At 40.4% G+C, this 20,386-nt stretch overlaps 2 protein-coding genes and 1 long non-coding RNA gene across 5 annotated transcripts in view; 2 read left to right on the forward strand and 1 right to left on the reverse strand.

Annotated features, from left to right (window-relative positions):
• Positions 1–20,386, reverse strand: part of LOC127614413 (leucine-rich repeat and fibronectin type-III domain-containing protein 2) — a 133,467-nt gene that overhangs the window by 47,801 nt on the left and 65,280 nt on the right. For all 3 annotated transcript variants that reach the window (XM_052085714.1, XM_052085715.1, XM_052085716.1), the window contains one exon: positions 11,277–11,394. The gene's annotated coding sequence lies outside the window, so the exon portion shown is untranslated. The remainder of the gene's footprint in view (positions 1–11,276; positions 11,395–20,386) is intronic.
• The window catches only part of LOC127614564 (uncharacterized), a 149,724-nt gene that overhangs the window by 42,475 nt on the left and 86,863 nt on the right, over positions 1–20,386 (forward strand). The window lies entirely within an intron of this gene.
• The window catches only part of LOC127614503 (uncharacterized), an 85,951-nt gene that overhangs the window by 22,832 nt on the left and 42,733 nt on the right, over positions 1–20,386 (forward strand). The window lies entirely within an intron of this gene.

Below are 20,386 nucleotides of genomic sequence, written 5' to 3' on the forward strand. Positions count from 1 at the left end.
TTTTCATCGAGTTGTTTCACATTACTTCTGCACAATGGTTTTGAACTGATTGAGGTTAAAAGGACTAAAATAACTTAAAAAAGGCAACAAAAAAAGCTCACTGAATAAAACAACACAACAAACCCGCAGGAAATATTTTTAATGCCTGACCAAATATTTCGGATCTGTGTAAAACAACAGTAAACAATCTTTTTCAATCTTTATTATTATCCTTCAAGCTTCATTGAAGACACCTCAATAGCATTATCGTGTCCTTGCAGAAAATAAAGCTTTTGATAAAGCTGCTTAGGGAAACTGGGATCTACACAATGTTAAAAGTTTTGTGACGTCGTGTGTTCAGGACTCCATCTACGAGTCTTGATGAAATCACAAAGGATAAAACTCAGCTTCTGTAAGGAAGCGTATATCACGACGTGAGTCGCAATAGGTGTTGAGGTAAAGTGTCAAAGTTTTCACTTGCCTGGATGCAGGCCCGCAAATGGGACTTGCTGGCAAGAATTTGGTGGCTGGGCCTGCCCCCATGAGGCCGAGCACAGCCGCGAGGGGAAATGTGACCCCCCCAACCCTACCATGGGCTCACCACCTGTGGGAGGCACCAAGGTCAGGAATGAGATCCTGCACCACATGGAGGAGTTCAAGTATCTTGGGGCCTTGTTCATGGTCACGTCCGGTGCGTCATGACGAAAACAATAAGATCACCGATGTAAGCGGGCAAAATGAATTTCCTCCACAGAGTCTCTCCCTTGGAAATACAATGAGAAGCTTGGTTATCCAGAAAGGGCTCAGAGTAGAACCACCCCTCCCTCCTCCACAATGAAAGGAGCCAGATCAGTTGCCTCTGCCAACTGATCAGGATGGCTCCAAGGTGAAGTTTTCTGGGAACTTCTTAGCGAGAGAAGAATGACTCAGGAGATGATGGAGAGACAATGCTTCCCGGTTGGCTTGAGAACACCTGAAGATACACCCGCAAGAGTTGGAGGAAGAGGCTGGGGAGAGGGAACTCTGCGCTTTTTGCTGAAGCCAATTACCCCACAACCGACCCCCGATAAGCAGAAGAAGATGGATGGATGGATGGCACACAGGTAGCCTAACTGCACTGATACTAATGCACACTATGTAACACAAACATTAATTTTGCATAATTGTTAGTCAACCTCCCCCCCAAAAAATATCATCCATGACCAACTCACTGACCCTTACATTAAATTAACCCATGATTTATATCACCGCCAGGAGAACAGTTGTCAGTCAGAAATCTGCCAGTCCTTTGGTCCAAAATTTGGCTGTCCAGAGATGGTCCACTTCATTAATTTGTCATGATATCAGAAAATAAGGTGCTTGACTCCCGTGCCTGGTGTGACTTATAAAATACTTAAACACATGTGATGTTGGTGAGAGAAGTAGTGAATGTGAGATAATTAATAAATAAAGTATTATTACCATGAATTGATTTTTGAAAAGTATCGTATTTGGGGTGATTGTCTTATTAATTTATTGTTTTGACTGTTAATTATTGTATGGATTTTTACGCTACGTACAGCGCTTTGCTTGACACACAGGGAGGCCGGAGCTGGAATCGAACCCAGTACTTCTGCACTGTGAGATCAACGGGCTAACCACTGGCCCACCGGGCTGCCCGAGGTTATAATCAGCCGTATTAATTTAGGTGCTGACTTGGCATCTTAACGACCGATGCTACCTACATATGGCATGTCTTAATTGGTTACGTGAGAGAAATATTGGGTTCAGTTCACAGTATAATAAAGTGCAGTTCTACACAGACACAAACTCAAGAATGTATATTGCGAACAAAATACATCTGTTATAGCATCAGTCAAAATTGAACGTTATTACGCAATTTTTATAAAGGCAGATGAGTGAACGCAGCTTTGCATCATTCTATTGTGCAGGTGGTCACAATCTTTTGTTTACAGAAGGGTTACGAAGCAAAGTCACAATGAATAGACTGTACTGGACAGTTGTTAAAAAAAATGCCCTCACACTCAAACCCACACAAACACTTCTATGCCTCTCTCACTTTTCAAGTTGGAGTTCTTAGTGACGAGGATTTTTCTGCAACCGTGTCGCACACTGTAACTGCTGTGCAGAGGTGTAATAGCATTTTCTACCAGGCTGTTGCTATTGCCCATGAGAGAAGTCTTTATCGAATTCACACTTGGTGATTATTCTGCGCATGAGGCTTCACCACTGCACTCGTGGTCAGTTGTGCAGCCGGTGGCTGGTTCAGAGAGCATTAACAGATACGAAAGACATACATTCAGTAGTTGTCAGCATGCCGCGAACAGTGTAGATAAGATAACACATATCATACCTACAAGGAAGCTGAGGGATGACTGATTTCTGGTAACTGAGTTTTCATACAAATGGCCACAGTTTTCTGTTTTTATTTGTGTGTGTGTGTTTTATCATTTTCTGCGCATTATATTTCTTTCTACTATTAAAATAGAAATTTAAACTCCACAAACAACCTGCGTTCGGCATATGCGTATTGTTCACCCTTTAGTAAGAGAAGAAAAAAACAAACAAACAAGCGAGGACACCCACTGTTAATGAGCAAGCAAGTGTGTCGACTGCAACTGGTGCTGCTCCAACAAATGTTCAACAGTGCAAAAAAAATATACCTTTTTGATGGTGCGATGTGTTTGTATTTTGTGTTAAATCATTTTTTTTGTAACACTCTGATAATGTAAGAAGGGGGTGGGGGAAATTTCCTCTTCTTAGATGCATCGCGATTTAAATATGGACAAATTTGAAGCGATCCACAAACGTCCAAATTTCAATTATTTAAATATGCCAATTAAAGTGACACAGAAGCTTCTAAATAATAGGGGAAAAAGAAGCACAGTATCCGTCATGAGCCGCAGTATACTGTATGTAATCTGGATCGCGCTAATGAGACGGCTAGCTGCTGTTGCTGCGGGTACGAGTGATGCAACTGACCAGAGAACAACCGAGGAGCCAATTTGAAAGCTGCCAGCCTGATTGGAAAATGCCAAGCGAATTACGCACCATCGCGGCATTTATTGCCAAGGTTTGCATCGTTATTTCGTTGTGGAAAATGAGGGATTTCGAGCACTGCTGCGTAATGCATACGTTGGAGCCCAGGTACGTACGGACTCGTGTTTGCGCGGTCCAATTTGTCCTGATAACAGAAATTCCTCATTTGGGAAATGTGCATGGTACATGTCCTTTATGAACCTGCAAGTATGTTGACAAAATGCACGCGTAACAACACAATCAATAAAATACAAAAATATACTATCCAAAAACTGTTTATATAACAAAAACTGCAATACAGGTGTATCCCCAAAAATCACAACAGTAAAATACGTACAGTATTTTAATGATTATTTTTTTCTGTCTTGGGAAAAAATGTGTATTTTGGATTGTTTTGTTGGATGCATTCTTTGGTTTATGACAATGTTTTTCCTGTGTTTTCTTACTAGTTGCAAGTAACTGTCCTGTTGATCACTGATGTCTGGTAATTCTTGTGCATAAGAAGGATTTTTGTTGCCATTTGCATTGCTTCCTTGCTGAATGGTGGCTTGTAATCAGGAGTTGAATCGATGCCTTGTTTTTTAAAGTTTTTTAGAGCCTTGTTTTTTTAGAGTCTTTCCGACTCCAAGTGTCTGCTGCATCTTTTTAACTTTGTGTCCAGCCTCGCTCAAACGGATGCATTTCACTCGCTCCGCTGCAGTCGTTACAGTTCTTCTACGTTTCGATGCGATGATCTTTACGACGTAAGTGAATAAAGTTAAAAAATTTCGCAATTACAGTAAAACGCACGCCAATAAAAAGTCGCTTATACGTCTTCATTTCGAATCTGATGAATGAAAACGGCGAAGTGAACACGTTTCTTCGGTCATGTCGAGTGGGTGCTGCTTTTAAGCTAGTGCCCCGTTCTCCAGGACGTAAGTGAATAAAGTTAAAATCATTCACAATCACAGTAAAACGCACGGCAATAAAAACTCACTTACACGTCGTCGTTTAGAATCTGATGATAAAAAAACGCGAGCTGAAAACTTGTTTCAGCCTTGTATATTTTCCGTCGCATCAGATGAGCGTTACGTGTATTTAAGGTCCCGCGGCATTACACCTCCATCCGGGTTACGGGTAGTGGAATTTCCGCTTACGCAAGTTCCGGTAATGCGTAATATTGTAGTCAAAATGTTAATGCATAGGTTTTTATTCCGGGTGAAGGATATTCCTTTCCATAGAATTCCGGGGATAGGAATATTTACTGTATGTAGCCGAGTCTCTGGAAGGACTAGGCTGGACACAAAATAATTTTTATGTGGGCTTTATTCCCGACTAAACAATGAGAAATTGTACAGCTTTAAGATCAAAGTCTGAGATGTAAACTGAATTTTAAAAGAGTTCGAAAAGAGATCAAAGAAAATCATTTAACAGATTAAAGACAATTACGCCACAATAGACAACAGCAGTGGCTTGTCGATATGTTCCGGTGTGTTGAGTGTGTACAAAGCACGTGGACAAACACAAATGATCTCCCCTGCTGTACAGCTATTCACACGACTCACTAGTGGTAGATTTCAAACTCCAAACCGAACCACTCCAGATATTGTGCTCTGAATATCGCCAGGGTTACTATGACGATCATGGGTGTATCAAGTTGGGACAAGCAGTGAGCACAGTTCATCGACTACCCTCCTTCACGTGCATGCCACCCTTACCGGTCTGATTCTCACACGCTGCATATGTTCCCGTGTGTTTTGATCTAGTGTGGGTGTTAAAGTAGTGCTACATTTGTTAAACAAGGAAGCCTTCACTACAAGCGTCTAAGTAATGTTCACCTGGTTACATGTATATCATACTGACGCTATCTCACGCCACACTATTATCCAAGCATTGTTGATCAAAACTTCTTATATAACAACTTCCAAATGTGCGCCAAACTCACCCTCTTAGCACTTTTGAATTGACCTGTGGCCTGTTTTTAGGAGTTCTTATAGCAGTAGCCTGTTAAAAAAAAATCTGAAAGTGCTTTCAAGATTTTGTCTGAGGGATTCTGTGCAGGCGGCCCGGTGGGCCAGTGGTTAGCGCATCGACCTCACAGTGCAGAGGTAGTGGGTTCGATCCTGGCTCCAGCCTTCCTTTGTGGAGTTTGCATGTTCTCCCCGTACTTGCGTGGGTTTTCTCCGGGTACTCCGATTTCCTACCCCATTCCAAAAACATGTATGGCATGTGAGTGGAACACTCAAAATTGTGTCTCGTGTGAGTCTGAGCGTGGATTGTTGTTCGTCTATGTGTGCCCTGCGATTGGCTGGCAACCGGTTCGGGGTGTTCCTAAGACAGCTGGGATAGGCTCCAACACCGCCCACGACGATTGTGAGGATAAAGGTGACTGGAAAATGGATGGACAGATGGGTTCTGTGGCAAGCATTGCGTCTAAAGTCAAGTTCATGTTTATTTATTTATTGATGTTGAACTGCTTGTACTGAAGTCCATATTTGTAATTAACTACAGTGATTTGTGCTCTAAACCTTTATGTTAAACACCCAAAATAGATATTTTAGCATTTATTTTGGTATAGCACTTTTTGGGGGCAGGGTTGGGGGGGGTGGACTACGGGGATCAATATACTGATTACTGTATTACATACTTTTTGGTAAATTTGCAGTTTCCACGCATTCCCATTAGTTTAATAAAATGCTTTGGGAAGGAATTCAATGCTTGTTTCTTATGACAAATACAGTTTTTAAAAATTGCAGGTGACCAATGCCTACTTGGTACTTGGTGAGACAAATAGAAATGTGTGCTGTGAAAAAGTGCATCATTATTAATGGATCGATGGAGCGCACACACACACACGTCTCACATCTGTGCGTTACATATATATGTGGGAGGAGTGCATGCACTGTGTGACATCCTTCTGCATTCGAGAACAAAAGACAGAAGCTAGCTGTATGACAATATTGAGCTGGCTATCGAGCCGTTAAATTCAACTGTTAAGAAGTCAATGAAGCCCAGCTCAACAGTTTGCCAACATATTTGTCTTTTGTTACTTCATCGCTTGCTCACACCATCATGGCAGATGTATCCTTTAATGTTGAAATTTACTGAAAAATCCTCATTTCACTGATTGACATTATAGATTACACCTGCAATTACAAAGTTAAACATAAACAGATTTCAAATCTAAACTACCAAAAAGATCAGGTAAAAGGAGAACAAAATAAGACTGAATAAAAAAATGCCTCAAATTCAGTTTGGTGAAAGGCACCGGGGCATCCATCATCAATGAAATCTAGCCGAAGCATTTGGATGATTGCACTATTGCTACCTCCACTTTCTTTTTCTTTTTCTCAGCTCTTGTTGATAATGTGTGGGAGTCTCAGTGACCTTGAGAATCTGCCAAGAAGCAATAAAGCTGTTGTAAAGAGTTTGTTTATTTTTCACTTATTTTATTACCCATGAAACACACCATGAGGGAACAACAGACCACTGTCAAGGTTAGCCACAGTTAAAATACATCACGTAACATTACACATCATCTTTGTCACTATTTTTTTGGGGGGGGGGTTGTTTTTTTTTGGACATGTTATGGCCTGTGCCATCTGTTATATCTATGATTGGAACAGTTTGAAAAGGAATGTTTTGCTTTCAAGGAGAGCATGTTACTTGGGAGTGCCTTGTGTATGTGCCACCAGGGGTGTTGTCTAATGGCTGTCCTGAGTAATGTAAATCTCAAGTTCATTTCCCATGTTACTTTGGCCCAGAAAAAACTTTTATGCACTTCAAAGTGCTACGGAGTAAAACGTGTGTCAAAAAAGAAAAGAATAATAGTATTTTGATCTTATTTGAAGATGTCATTAGGCTATGGGGTTCTGAGAAGGTTGGAGACGGTTCTACGTCAGGGGTCGGGAACCTATGGCTCGCGAGCCAAGTGTGGCTCTTTTGATGATTGCATCTGGCTTGCAGATAAAACAAAATATTTTCACTTGTTTAATCCATCCATCGATTTTTCACTGCTCATGTCCTGTTGGCTGCAGGAGCAATTGTTGGGAAAACAATTTCTGACTCAGTCTGCTCAGTCATTAGCTCAAAGCTAACTAACCCTTCGACTAAGCAGATGGTGAAAAGAAAAAAAAAGATGATGAGCATGGAACACTTCAGGACGAATGGACCAAAGAATTACCCTTTGTGGAGAGAACAGGTTCTTTGGTGTGTTTAATTTGAAATGACAACATTGCATCACTGAAACGGTCGAATGTATAGTGGAATTTTGACACTCGCCATGCTACCTGTACGTTCACATCAAAATACCCTGCGGGCAACACCAGAAAGAAAGCGTTCAAGCTACTGAGTAAGGTGCAAGCTAGATCTTTAGCAATAGTGAGGAACAGAAAACCATTCACATTCATGGTGAGTATCATAACCGAATTATTTAAAAGAATAAATTCGGAGGCTTATTAAACTGACATTTTGTTGAATTCACTTTTAAAATGCAGTAAATTATATGGCTCTCATTGAAATACATTTCCAAATATTCTGCTTTCATGGCTCTTAGTCAAAAAGGTTCCCTACCCCTGCTCTATGTCTTCATGGACTTCATATTACTGACAGAGATACAGACTTTTAGTACACAAACCTGTCTTTTAATTCTCTGCTCTGTGGTGTATGTTGATTTGTTTTTTGAATCCAATCATGTCAATGATTTCATTGTCAAAGTTGCTGAATTAGAATATATTGTGTTCATAGATGGACCACACCGCACATTGTGCAATCACTCTGTCATTAGCTAGTAAAACCTTGTTATTGACAAGTTAATGTTTATATGTCCAGTACATTTGTAGACACTTTTAATAGGCACTCTATAATAATTATTATTAAGAGCTGAGGCAGTGTCGGACAGTAGCGACATAAGCAAGGTTGAAGAGACGCTGTTTTTAACACAGTACAGCTTCAGTCGTGAAGCTACTTTTGTGATGACTGCGCAAGAGTGTTGACAGGATTAATATTTTTCCATTTACTGGAGCAGTATGGCTTATGGAAAGCGGGAAACTGGATACTGTGGCAGAGGAAGGAGCAGAAATGCACAGTTGACCTCAATTTTTCCCAAAAGGTAGAGACCAGAACGTTCCATGAATCCGTTTGTAATTGACAACCATTGAAATGAATTGGGGGAGGGGGGCATTTCAAACCACACAAAAAATAAAAATAATAAATCTTCAAGAAACAAAACAAAATACTGCAAAACAGTCACTATATATTGGCGGAGTTTGCACATATCCCCCTTACCTATGTGGGGTTTCTTCGGGTACTCCGGTTTCCTCCCACATTGCAAAAAGATGCATGGTAGGTGTATTGAACATTCAAAATGGTCCCTCGGTGTGATTGTGAGTGTAGTGTGAATGATTGTTTGGTTTTGTGTGCCCTGTGATTGGCTGGCAACCACTTCAGGGTGTACCCCACCTACTGACAGCTGGGGGAAAATCTGCGAGAAAAATCTTCCCAGAAGTAAAAAAAAAAATGTTTTTATGCAAATGCCTTGTCCATTCGATCAAACTCTCAAATCAATTCAATAAATATTATTTTAATGGAAAAAGCCATATCAAAGTTGAGTTGAGTCTGACAGAGGTTAACACATTCATTAAACCTCCAATTTAGAGGAGCATATTTTGGCTGTTGCTCGTCTTGTCTGACTTTCTGGTAAGCTATCAAAGTCTTTATTCGATCACTCCCAGGGGGAACACCTGCAGGCGCTCAACACCTACCTGACACTTTTGAACGAAATCAACCCAATTTCCCTGGCAGATTGCATTTTATCTTTTCATGTACTGTCCCACTCATTGTAATCCCCCGCCCCGAGGTATGGTACCTACTTGCCACCGCCTACTCAAACCGCTTATCTGTTTTCCTTCTTCCTCCTGAAAGTAAATTTGAAACAAGCAAGGATCATTTAAATGTCAAGGCAGCTTTGTCCCCGGAATAAAAGGAGACAATAAGCCTTGCAGTGACAGCAGTAAATGGTGCCAATTTTCCTCACAGAAAGGGTGATGAATAGAATGAATCGAGGAAGAGTGGGCAGATGGCTTAAGAACCTAATCCAACTTTGTATATCAGAATGTGTTGGGTTTTTGACCCGCTCACTGATTTGTATCATTTAATCGTGCTCGACAAAAGTACAATGGCATGTAAAAGGATTAGATTAAGTATGTCCAATATTAGCGAAGTTGAACTTGTTTTGTTTGATGGGGATAAAACACGCACATATTCCACGCGCTCAAATGTATTGGCCCAAAGAATATTTCTCAACTCATTGCAAAGACATATGCCTCAAAGACATGTTTTGCAATATTAGTAACACTCAATAATATTATATACATGGTGAGCTAATAACTTACTTTGACTTTGACTTTTACAATGACTTTGATGATATTTAAAAAGACTGAAGCTGTTATTAAATACCACATGAAAAAAAAATTACATGATAAATCCGAATGCCAATTACAAAAATAATAATAGTAATAAAAGAATACAGAAATCATAAAAGATTTGGGTGTGTTAGACAACATCAGACACTTTGTGGAATAAAAATGGAAAATTGCCATATCAGAGAACTAAATGTGTTCTTTTCCCCATTTCGAATTCATGCTGCGATTTGACACCACGGTTAATTATACCAACATGAGCTGACAGAAGTTTAATGAGTCAACAAAGGCTAAAAATTGGACAAACGCAACACCATGACAGCTTGAGAAATATTGAAACCGGATAATATTCATTAGTCTGTCAAAATATCATGCGCCAATTTGGCCATGGCTGATAAATGGCATACCTGTCAACTCATACGGTTTAGCCATAGTTCATACGGATTTTGTGGTGAATCTTACGTATATGGCCGTATCGCACATAGCATACGGATTCTGAAAATTTCAGTTTTCCCTCCTTTGCCCAGAATGGTGCTAGTCTACTCGAATGCTTTCATTTCCAAAGTAAATATGAATGGATGCTGTAACTTCGAGCCGATGGGTCAGCATTTGGTGTTGGTGAAAAAAGTAACACAGGAATACAACTCTGAACACAATAATGCCACAAAGTAGAATGATGATTATACATTAACCAGACATTGTAATATGGAGATCTACAATAAGTATCAATGAAAATTTTGTGGGGGTTTTTTCTGCCATTATTTTGACATAGAATATGCTTTGGTATGTTATAATGATTTTTTGCTCTTTATAAGGATTTTTTGGGTAGTTTATACAGGTTGGCGCTCCGAAAAGTTGACAGGTATGAAATGGCCACCTGCAAAACCACTTACAGGTTCGGCAATATAAAGGGTGCTTTTGCTGCGTCAAATTGAAACACTTCTGAGTGAGAGTGCATGCATTTTGACCCATCGTTTTTTTTTTCCCAAGATGGCACCCGAGTAGGCAGCCTTCGGCAAGTGCTCTTCAAGAGCCTTGCTTTTTTTGTTCTTTTTTGCTGTTTTTGTCTTTTGTTTTGTCACATGTTGTTTGTTGTTTCATTGTGTGGACCTGATATGGACTGTTTTCAGCGCTTTTTGGCCACGACATTCGTCAAAGGAGCAGTATCTGTGCTTGGTGGTTGCGCCTTCTCGGCAGCACGCCTGTACCAGCACAGATTTTGATTGGGAGGAATGTCGGCGCCATTGACTGTCGGTGCTGGACAGACCTGGGGCGCTTGTGTTTTTTGCGCCAGTAATGGGCAGCATTTTTCACAACCCCGATTTGTTCAGTGGCTTTGTCAGTGCTGTTGGACAGTTGGCGTTGGTGCGGCTGGATGGATGGCCGCTGAAGTTGAGGATGAGGAGAGAGGAGCGTTGGCGAAGAGCGCCGATGCGTATTTGGAACCGTATTTGGAATTGAAAAGGATTTCCATGGGACAGGAGAAGTGAACCAATCTCTTTTTTCGTCAATGGATGCTACAGCTTCTTGTTGACTTTGAAACTTAGCTTGTAGCCGACGTGTGCACATTTTGAGCATGACGTCTCTGATCCACTGGTTAAAGGACACTTTGATTCTCTCCTCTTTCATCTCAAACTGCTTCAAACAACAAAGCGTATGACGGAAAAGTGGTTAGGACTGCACGACTGTCCGTGTTTTATGTTATGTGTTGTGTTTATTATTTTACTTTATGTTAACTGTTTTGTAAAGCGCTTTGTTACAGCTGCCGCTGTTGTGAAAGCGCTATATAAATCAGCATGTATTGTATTGTATAGTGAAATAGCGACAGAGCACCTAAGAATGTGATTTCACGGTACTCACGGTGATCGTAACTTGTTTGGTCTACTCAAGTATCCAGACACATAGTGGTCATGAGAAAGCAGGAGGCAGATTCCGTTTCTTGTTTCGATCCGAGTCAAAGTTGTCTCTTCTGGGTCACCTAGAAAACGGAAATCAGAGTTTCAAATTAGCTTTCTGGTAGCATATTATCTAGCCACAAAGCAATTTTGAGGAAACAAAAAAAGAAATCTGAAAATATGACTGGCTTTTTGAAATGTGCTCTTTTGTAGAATGACGCCATGGGTTTTTCCTGGTTGTGCTTTGTTTTGAACATTTTGTTTGTTTTATTTATGTCACAAAATGATACGACAGGAGGGGAGGATATTGAGTTTTTTTTGTTTTTTTTTTAACAAGGCCAAAGCTGCTCCCTCATTAAATTTCGGGACAAGCAAGAGCGCGTGGCCTCACAGAACACAATGCTGTTCCACACCATGAGCCGGGATAAAAGCACACAGGCACAGAGGCACTGCAAGGATCTATTAAGTTGATTTTGGTCAAACATTATTCCAACGGAGCCGACCAAGATAAATAAATCAAGGCATTTTTTTGGGAATATCTCACAACAAGGAGCGCTTGCTTTCTGAATAATGCTGCTTTTCGCTAAGAATATAGCTTTAGTTTAAGTCTGCCTCTGCCAGACGTCTGTCTCTGCCAAAGCCGACAGTTGGGGTAAAACACTGAAATGCACAAAATACAGCTGGAAGAAACTAAGCCACAGTCTCATACTGCTGGACAACAGAGTCCAAATTAAACTGCGTCACTGTGAAGGCTCATAAATGATGCTCTGGCATGAACAAGGACAAAGTAGACTGTTTGCTCCATGAAATGTTCCCTTACGTCTACGATGTGCCACTTATTTTCGCATGTATTTTCTAGAAACTGAAGTAGATAATAATAATAATAATAATATTAATAATAATAATAATAATAAAAATAAATTTTATTTATAAGCGCCTTTCAAGACACCCAAGGACACTTTACAATAACAAAAAACACAAAACAATACGATACGGGTTGAGCAGAGAATACTTACCTCTTAAGTGTCAAATTTTGCCAGTTTATTGACATCTAGAGCTGCACATGCGGCATTATATGCATCATGTAAAGTCACATCCTGTGTTAAGTCAAATCCCAAGTCACCTTATTCATACAGTTAGCCCATAGTAAAGTCAAGATAATTACACACCTTTGTAGCACAACTTCAAGAATCATCAACTCGATTAATATCTGAGTGTCAATTAAAACGTACCCATACTTCAAAAGAGTTGTTTTCTTTTTATTCTTTAATAACAGCATGATTATATTTTCTGTGGCTTTGCGTAATATCTCAATCACTGGAGTGATTTCTTTTTTACAAATTATTGGATTTGTAAAATATGATATTTATTTGAAAGGGTCTTCAGCACGTTTCATAATTGCCCTGCAAATGCTTTCATTACAACGGGAAAAAGTTATTAATAGATTTGTAAAAATTACATAAGATAATGTGAATAAAATTTGAATGTATTATTTTTTTCAAATTCACATTTATACATATGCAAATATAACATTGGTACCTTTAAGTGAATTCATTCTACTGGTAAATGTACATACTGTATAAATCCATGTTCTGTTTTGAACTCAAATGTATCCCATTTTAAAAACATGAGTCATTTGTTTACTCAGTTGTTCACTACGCATTTCAAAACATATTTACAAGCAGCTGAAGAATCAATACCTGAATGTCAACAATCCTGAACTTTGTAGTTTGACTTTGAAGGGGGAGTTTGCAGTTTTTAGACTGCTAGCAACATTTGAGTGTAACCTCATTTCTATCACGAATGTTCACATGCATGCGAACAAGCTGTTCTTATCCATGGCTGCTACATGCTAGCATGACTTATTTACGACGCCTTGTATTGTCTCACACACAGGACATGACACACAGTAATAGATTCTCTCTCTCAAGAAATCTGTGTGTATACAGAGGCGGGTATTCTGTCAATACTGACGGAAGGTCTGTCAGTCCGTCACCGACAGACGCCCGTTTTGCTGATGATTGATGAAGGACGGGAAACTTAAAAAACAAAACAAAAAGGACGGACAAACGACTGACAGAGGTGTTTTTTTTGTCGATCAGTGCAATGGTCACTAACCGTGTCAAGTACCGACAGACCTCTCAGTCCGTCACTGATGTATGCCCTTTTGGTTGACGGCTGATGGAAACATGTCCCGCCTGTCTCATGTCTTTTGTTTACGGCGCTGAATACAAGCAGGGTTGCTTCCACTGATTATATGGAAACTCTTTGTGGTTCCCACACAGCATGGTGTGATATGTGGAGCCCCGGCCCACCCCTAAAAAATAGTGTTTTATTGATCAACAATGTAGATTATGAATGTTGAGTTTTGCCATTACAAAATTAAGAGTTTAATATGTCAGGTAAAAAAACTGCCTTTATTTTACATTCTATCATAAAAAAAGTATTTATGTTAAGTGAGGTCCTGAATGTTTTTTTTCAAGTAGACGATTTATGTTCAGTGAAATCTACAAAATACTCTTTTTTTTTAACTCAAAGTGGTGAAGTGGTACACTCGCCGGACTTGTGTGCAGGCAGCGTGGGATAGGGTCCCACTCAGTGATGGTGTGGATTTGGCATGTGGATATATGTGTCTGGCGACCAGTTGAGGGTGTACTCTGCCTTCTGCCCGAAGTCAGCTGGGGTAGGTTCCATCAACTCCCCACTACCCTCTTCAGGATAAGCAATGTTGAAATGGATAGATGGAATCTTAAATGTGAGTTAAAAATGCATTTCCAATAAAGTAGCGAAACCTGGTGTCATATTTATCAAAAGCAGGGTTGTCGGTCTTCACTGAATATAACTATTTAACTAACTTGTAATCTAACTTAGTTTAAAAAAAATAAATTAGCAAAGTCACTAAGTTACTTTTAAAACTAGTAATCAGTAGAATGCTACACCTTTAGGGAAAGTGTGGCAACGCCGTGTGTAATAAATTAACAGACGCATGCGTGCACACGCACACTCACAAACACAAAAAAGGATCTTCCCGAAAACAAAGGGCTGGGGTTGCATGTGCCTCTGAAAATATTGAGCTTGATAGCACATTTGTTCTGACCAGTGGGGACACTTAAGTCCCTCAGCTCAAATTAACAACCCAAACAGACACCAAGACCTGCATTCAAAATCATATTTTCGAGTCATGCAAATTGTCGTGTTTTCAATCAATTTTGCACTGCTCTCTGCGGATTCAATTCCTCAAACTCCTGTGAAAACGGATTCATTTAGCATGAAAGAAACTGACGGCCCTGACCTGAACCCCATCCAATTGAACCGCAGTGACGACACCCGTTCACGAACATTAGTGATATCTGTCATGCTCAACAAGTCCCATTGAAGAATTTCAAAATCATCAAAAAAAGCCTTTCGCATTTGAAGTTGCACTTGCTCCAAATGAGAGGCCATTCGTGTATATATATTTTTACATATATATATATATTTTAGGACAGGACCTTTGTCGATATAGTTTAACAGCAGAATGCCCCTCATTAGTCTGAGGTGCACTTCTAAAATATAACATTTATTATGCAGCAAGGGCTCACTGTCTTGCCTTTCACTACTATCCGCACTGGGCACAGGACATGAATATTCTAATTCTCTCATTATTATGCCTACTAGGGTAGCTACTTAAATCATCAGATCATCAAAGAACTGGTGTATGTAAGGTTCCTCTCAATCAGATCCAATCTCTCTCTGCAAACAGACTCATCACGATACGATGACGGGCTGCAGTATATAGCCTGAATTTATCCATCAAAAGGGATTTGCACACGGCACTGGCTGCGAACGAATTGCTCGCCAAGGTTGGTGGTCGGACGACATGCTATTCCAATTCCTCAAGCCCTGCTGTTTGCTTTGTTTGGATCTGTAGTGAGTGCTGGGTATGGTTTGAGCATGTCTCTTTGAACATCCATGAGTGAATGCAAAGCTGCCCGTTCAGAAATACCAGACATATAAGATGATCAACTAATTTCATTCAACAAACTCATCTGTTGGCAAACATGTTCTGCCTGCTCCGAAAGCAAAACAAACAAACAAACAAACAAACAAAATAAAGCCATCAAACAAACAAAACAAAAAAAGTAATTAGCGAGATGCTCTAAATATCATTGCGGAGAATCAACGTCGACTTGTTTACAATTCTTTCCAAGCCCTACGCCGGACTGCAATTAATTACTGTACCGGTGCCATTGGTTGACAGGAAGTGCCAAAACATTTTATGGCATAAAGTGGTTATTTTGGGACCCTTCACGACTCTAGGAAATGGAAAGGCAAATTGTGTATGGTACTTGATGGTCCCTTGACCTATGAGAGTCCTGACTGAGAAATGATTAAAGATTTTATAGATACTGTAAATACATATTTTTAATTACAAAACTTGCAATCAGTGACTTGAGCTTTCGGTTCTCCACAGCTTCATTCATCCACCCATCCATTTTCTGATGCACTTTATCCTCACAAGGGTTGCGGGGCATGCTGGAGCCTAATCCCAGCTGTCTTCGGGCAGGAGGCGGGGGACACCCTGAAATGGTTGCCCGCCAATCACACATAGATGAACAACCATCCACGCTCACACTCACACCTAGGGATAATTTATAAGTGTTCAATCAGCCTGCCATGAATGTTTTTGGAATGTGGGATGAAACCGAAGTACCCGGAGAAAATCCACGAAGGCATGGGGGGAACATGCAAACTCCACACAGGAAGACCGGAGCTGGAATCGAACCTCTGCACTGTGAGGTCCACGCCCTTCCACAGCTCCAGTAAAGGGGAAAAAACGCATCAATCAAGGTACAACCTCATGGTGGGGCCTCTGTTCACAAATACATCAGTTTACAAACACACATTTTGCTTGGGTGAACAACCTTCAAGAAATCCATAAGGAATGTTGACTTGAGCTCACACGGCGTAAACGTTGTTTGTCACATACTTCGGGTACATTTATTTTATGCTGCTGTAAATAAGTACGGCGCCCCAGAAAGTGAAATGTACAAGTAATCGCACTATTAAGAACTGAACGCATATTAACGCTTTCAGGGACAGCGGTTAGGAGAGTGGACAGTTTATCATGTTAACAGGTTACAGGTTATCATTATTGGTGCATGAAAGGTTTAAATGCACCTTTCAGCCACACCAACCGGAGTCCCGTGTGTAAGTAGTTGGGTGCTGGGCATGAGGGTGAGGTGATCAAGCTTTTGGGGCTGTCATCCCAAAAGAATTAATTACGGTTCTCCTCATCAATTCCTCATGTCTTGCACAAGTGTGCTAATTTCTCCATATCGTCTATTGACGTTCAGTGGAAATCGTGGGGGGGTTAATTACTTTTGCCTTCCCTCCTCCTCAGATGTCAGTGACATAAAGGCTCTGTTTCTTTTCACTTTTACAGGTTTGCCATTTCAATTAAATGTGTTTGAGTAGGACAGGGATGCGTGAACTAATGCACATTCATGGGTCGCATGCCTGCTTGACCCCTGATGTAGTATGATTAGAACTGCATCTGCGGTTCTCGTGTAGATCAAAGCGATCTGCAAACAAGTCTTTAAGGAGAACTACTCCTCAAAGGGTATCAGCTCAGTGTGTCACTGCTGTCTTTTTATTTATAGACATTATATACTTCAAACAAACTTGATACTGAATACGTCCAGTATATTAATGCGCTGGATACAACATACAGGTGCTCATTTATGTTTCTCTGCTCAAGCTAATATTGCTGCCTCTGATGAAGTAAACGCTGTTTTATTGTTTCTGAATTTATTTTACGTAAGCCACCTTTCCAATCTCATACTTTACTTTTTATTGGTGCCTATAGGACAATTAAGTTCAGGGATAGGGAACCGGCAACCCACATGGCCCACAATCAAAGGTGGCATGGTAGTTGACTGGTTAGCTTCGCAGTGCAGAGGTGCAGGGTTCGATTACGGCTCTGGCCTTCCTGTGTGGAGTTTGCATGTTCTCCCTGTGCCTGTGTGGGTGCTGGTGCCTATCCCAGCTGTTTACGAGCAGGAGGCGATGAACACCATGAATTGGTTGCCGGCGAATCTCAGGGCACATAGAGATGAACAACCATTCATGTTCACGCTCACGCCGAGGCACACTAGTCTAGAGGGTTCAATTCATGTGCCATGCATGTTTTTGGAATGTGGGAGGAAACCGGATTACCCGGAGAAAACCCACACAGGCACGGGGAGAACATGCAAACTCCACACAGGAAGGCTGAAGGCGGAATCAAATGCAAACCACTCGTCCACTGTTCACAATTATGTACTCCGTTGTGTTGATCCATCACATAAGATCTTAACAAATAAAGTATTAAAAGACTATGAATACTGGTCATTAAATATTGTGTTCCTAATTAAACTTCATCCCCCCCGCGCCAGTGGTCTAAAGGTGCCATACATTTTTCAACAAACATCACTTATTTTGCATGTAAATGGATGTTTTCAGCATCGAATTACTAAATGCATAATCTATGTTGTGCAAGATGCTTCACAGCTCAGCAAGCCATGAGACCACAGTCTTGCAGTTTCTTGTTGTTAGGCCAGCGCGTAGAAGACAGAGAGCTGATGAGCCTGTGCTGTTGTTGATACTATCTTTAGCTCTGCAGCAGCTCGTGGAAACCATTGGTGGGCATTCACCATGTAATTTATCTCTGTACTTGACACAAATTAACTGAAGCCTCATGGAAACAAACAAAATAATTATGTATTTGTATGGCAAGGTTGTCTCATCACAAGTTCCAGCAAAATAACATACTGGAGATAAACAGAGCAAAAAAAAGCAGCTTGATTGTGGATTTTTATGATGTTTAATGACAATGGCTGTATGAAGATCTTTACTTGAGCATCATCTCACCACCACCGAGTTGTCGCATGTCACTTTTTGCTTTTCTTTTTTTTTTTCTAGTATTGTCTTTGTCCTCTTTGGTCTCACCCTGTTCTATTTGTTTCAACTAATCAACTTGCCTTTAAGTTTCATCAGGATTTTTTAACTGGGTGATTATCCTGAGAGGATTTGGTTCAGTTCAATCAGATCCCTCATGTTGTTGTGTCCTATATGTGTGTATATATATATATATATACATATATATATATATACACACACATATATATATATATATATATATATATATATATATATATATATATATATACATATATATATATTCTGTATATGTGTGTGTATGGTGTATGTGTACAGTATTAACTTTGTATGCTATCGTCCATCCATCCATCCATCCATTTTCAACACTGCTTACCCCCAACAGCGTCGCGGGGAGATGCTTGGAGCCTATCCCATCTGACTTTGGGCGGAAGGCAGACTACACCCTAAACTGGTTGCCAGTCAGTCGCAGGGCACATACAGAGACAAATGACCCATCACACCCACATTCACACCGTCACAGTGTGGGAACCAAAGTCAGGTGAGTGCACCACCACGCCATCCGTGACTTTTATATAGTCTTTTCTGTCGAAAATAAAACGTATATTATGTTGTGCACCTGTACCCAAAAAGAGAAAGCAGCTTACACTCGTTTTGTTTAATAACCTTGTTTTCTTGTGGACTTGTTGACAAATAAATACAATTTCCTAAAAAGCCATCTTAGGTGAGTATTTGTTAAAAAAATAATAATTCAAATAGCTCAACATTTCAGGATTTAAGTTATTTTGGTTTCTATTCAGTTATAGGTGAGAAGACTTACAGTGGATATGAAACGTTGACACATCCTGTTCAAATGTGTAAGTAAAAATGTGACCACGATAAATTACGGTATTTCAAATCTTTTTCTTCCAATAATATGATGTACAACTTGAAAAATTCAATTGAACACAATTACATATTTTAGAATGGAAGTAAAAGATAAAACAGACATACTTGTAAAATAAAACAGACATACTTGCAAATTCAGGTCTGTCTCACCTAATGTATATTTATTAAACCGGAATAAATTTGAGCTCTTCTCGTGAGATTTTCATGACAATTTTACCGACACATCTGACAGTCCAAGCTTTGGTCCACAGAGATCTTTCATGGCATCAAAAGGAATCTCATGGTTCAAGGGTATCAGTCCGGAGAAGGTTACAAAATAGTTTCCAAGGCATCAAATATACCATGGAACACAATGCAGAAAGTCATCATCAAGTGGGGAAAATGTGGCATTACGGTGACATTTAAAAGAAAAAAATCCTTTAAAATGGATGAAAAGATGAGAGGTCAGAAGGCTCCCAAAAGGCAGACTCACATCAACATTGAAGTCTTGGCAGTATTACTGATCAACCCATCTGAACCGCTTATCCTCACAAGGGTCACAGGCATGCTGGAGCCTATCCCAGCTGTCTTCGGGCAGTAGATGGGGGACACCCTGAACCCGTTGCCTACCAATTGCAGGGCACACAGAGACAAACAACCGTCCGCGCTTACAATCACATCGAGATACAATTTAGTGTGTTCAATTAACTTGTCATGCATGTTTTTGTAATGTGGGAGAAAGCAGGAGTACCTGGTGAAAACCTACGCAGGCATGAGGAGAACATACAAAGGCCACACAGGAAGGCCGGAGTCGGGAATTGAACCCAAGTCCTCTGTGCTGTGAGGAATATGTGCCAACTACCGTGCCACCCTTCAAATATCTCAAAATGAAAACATATACAGTCGGATTTCACTAAGTTAAAGTGAATGCACAACTCATTTTCATGCTTGCCTTCGAATTCAACGCTAAGGCCAACCAATCACAAACCTCATTTCATGCTTGCCGTGGTACACCAGCTGAAGCCAGCCAATGACAATTATCTAAGGGTGGGAGCAACAAATGCGACATGCACGGGGGGATTTAGACGGAGGTTAAGGAGTGTGCAGAACACAATTTTCCGAATGCAATGGCAAAAAAATAAATCATCCACCATTAAGTGGACCTTTTTTGGATGATGAAAAAAAGAGAGGCTGAACCAGAGCGAGGTGTGATGCTTGCTGCGCTCACTTAGCAAAAATTGTGATGAAGCAAGCAAGCAAAACATTATGTTACAGTACACCACATGAAAC

The sequence above is a fragment of the Hippocampus zosterae genome, chromosome 14, assembly GCF_025434085.1.
Source record: "Hippocampus zosterae strain Florida chromosome 14, ASM2543408v3, whole genome shotgun sequence".
NCBI lineage: Eukaryota > Metazoa > Chordata > Actinopteri > Syngnathiformes > Syngnathidae > Hippocampus > Hippocampus zosterae.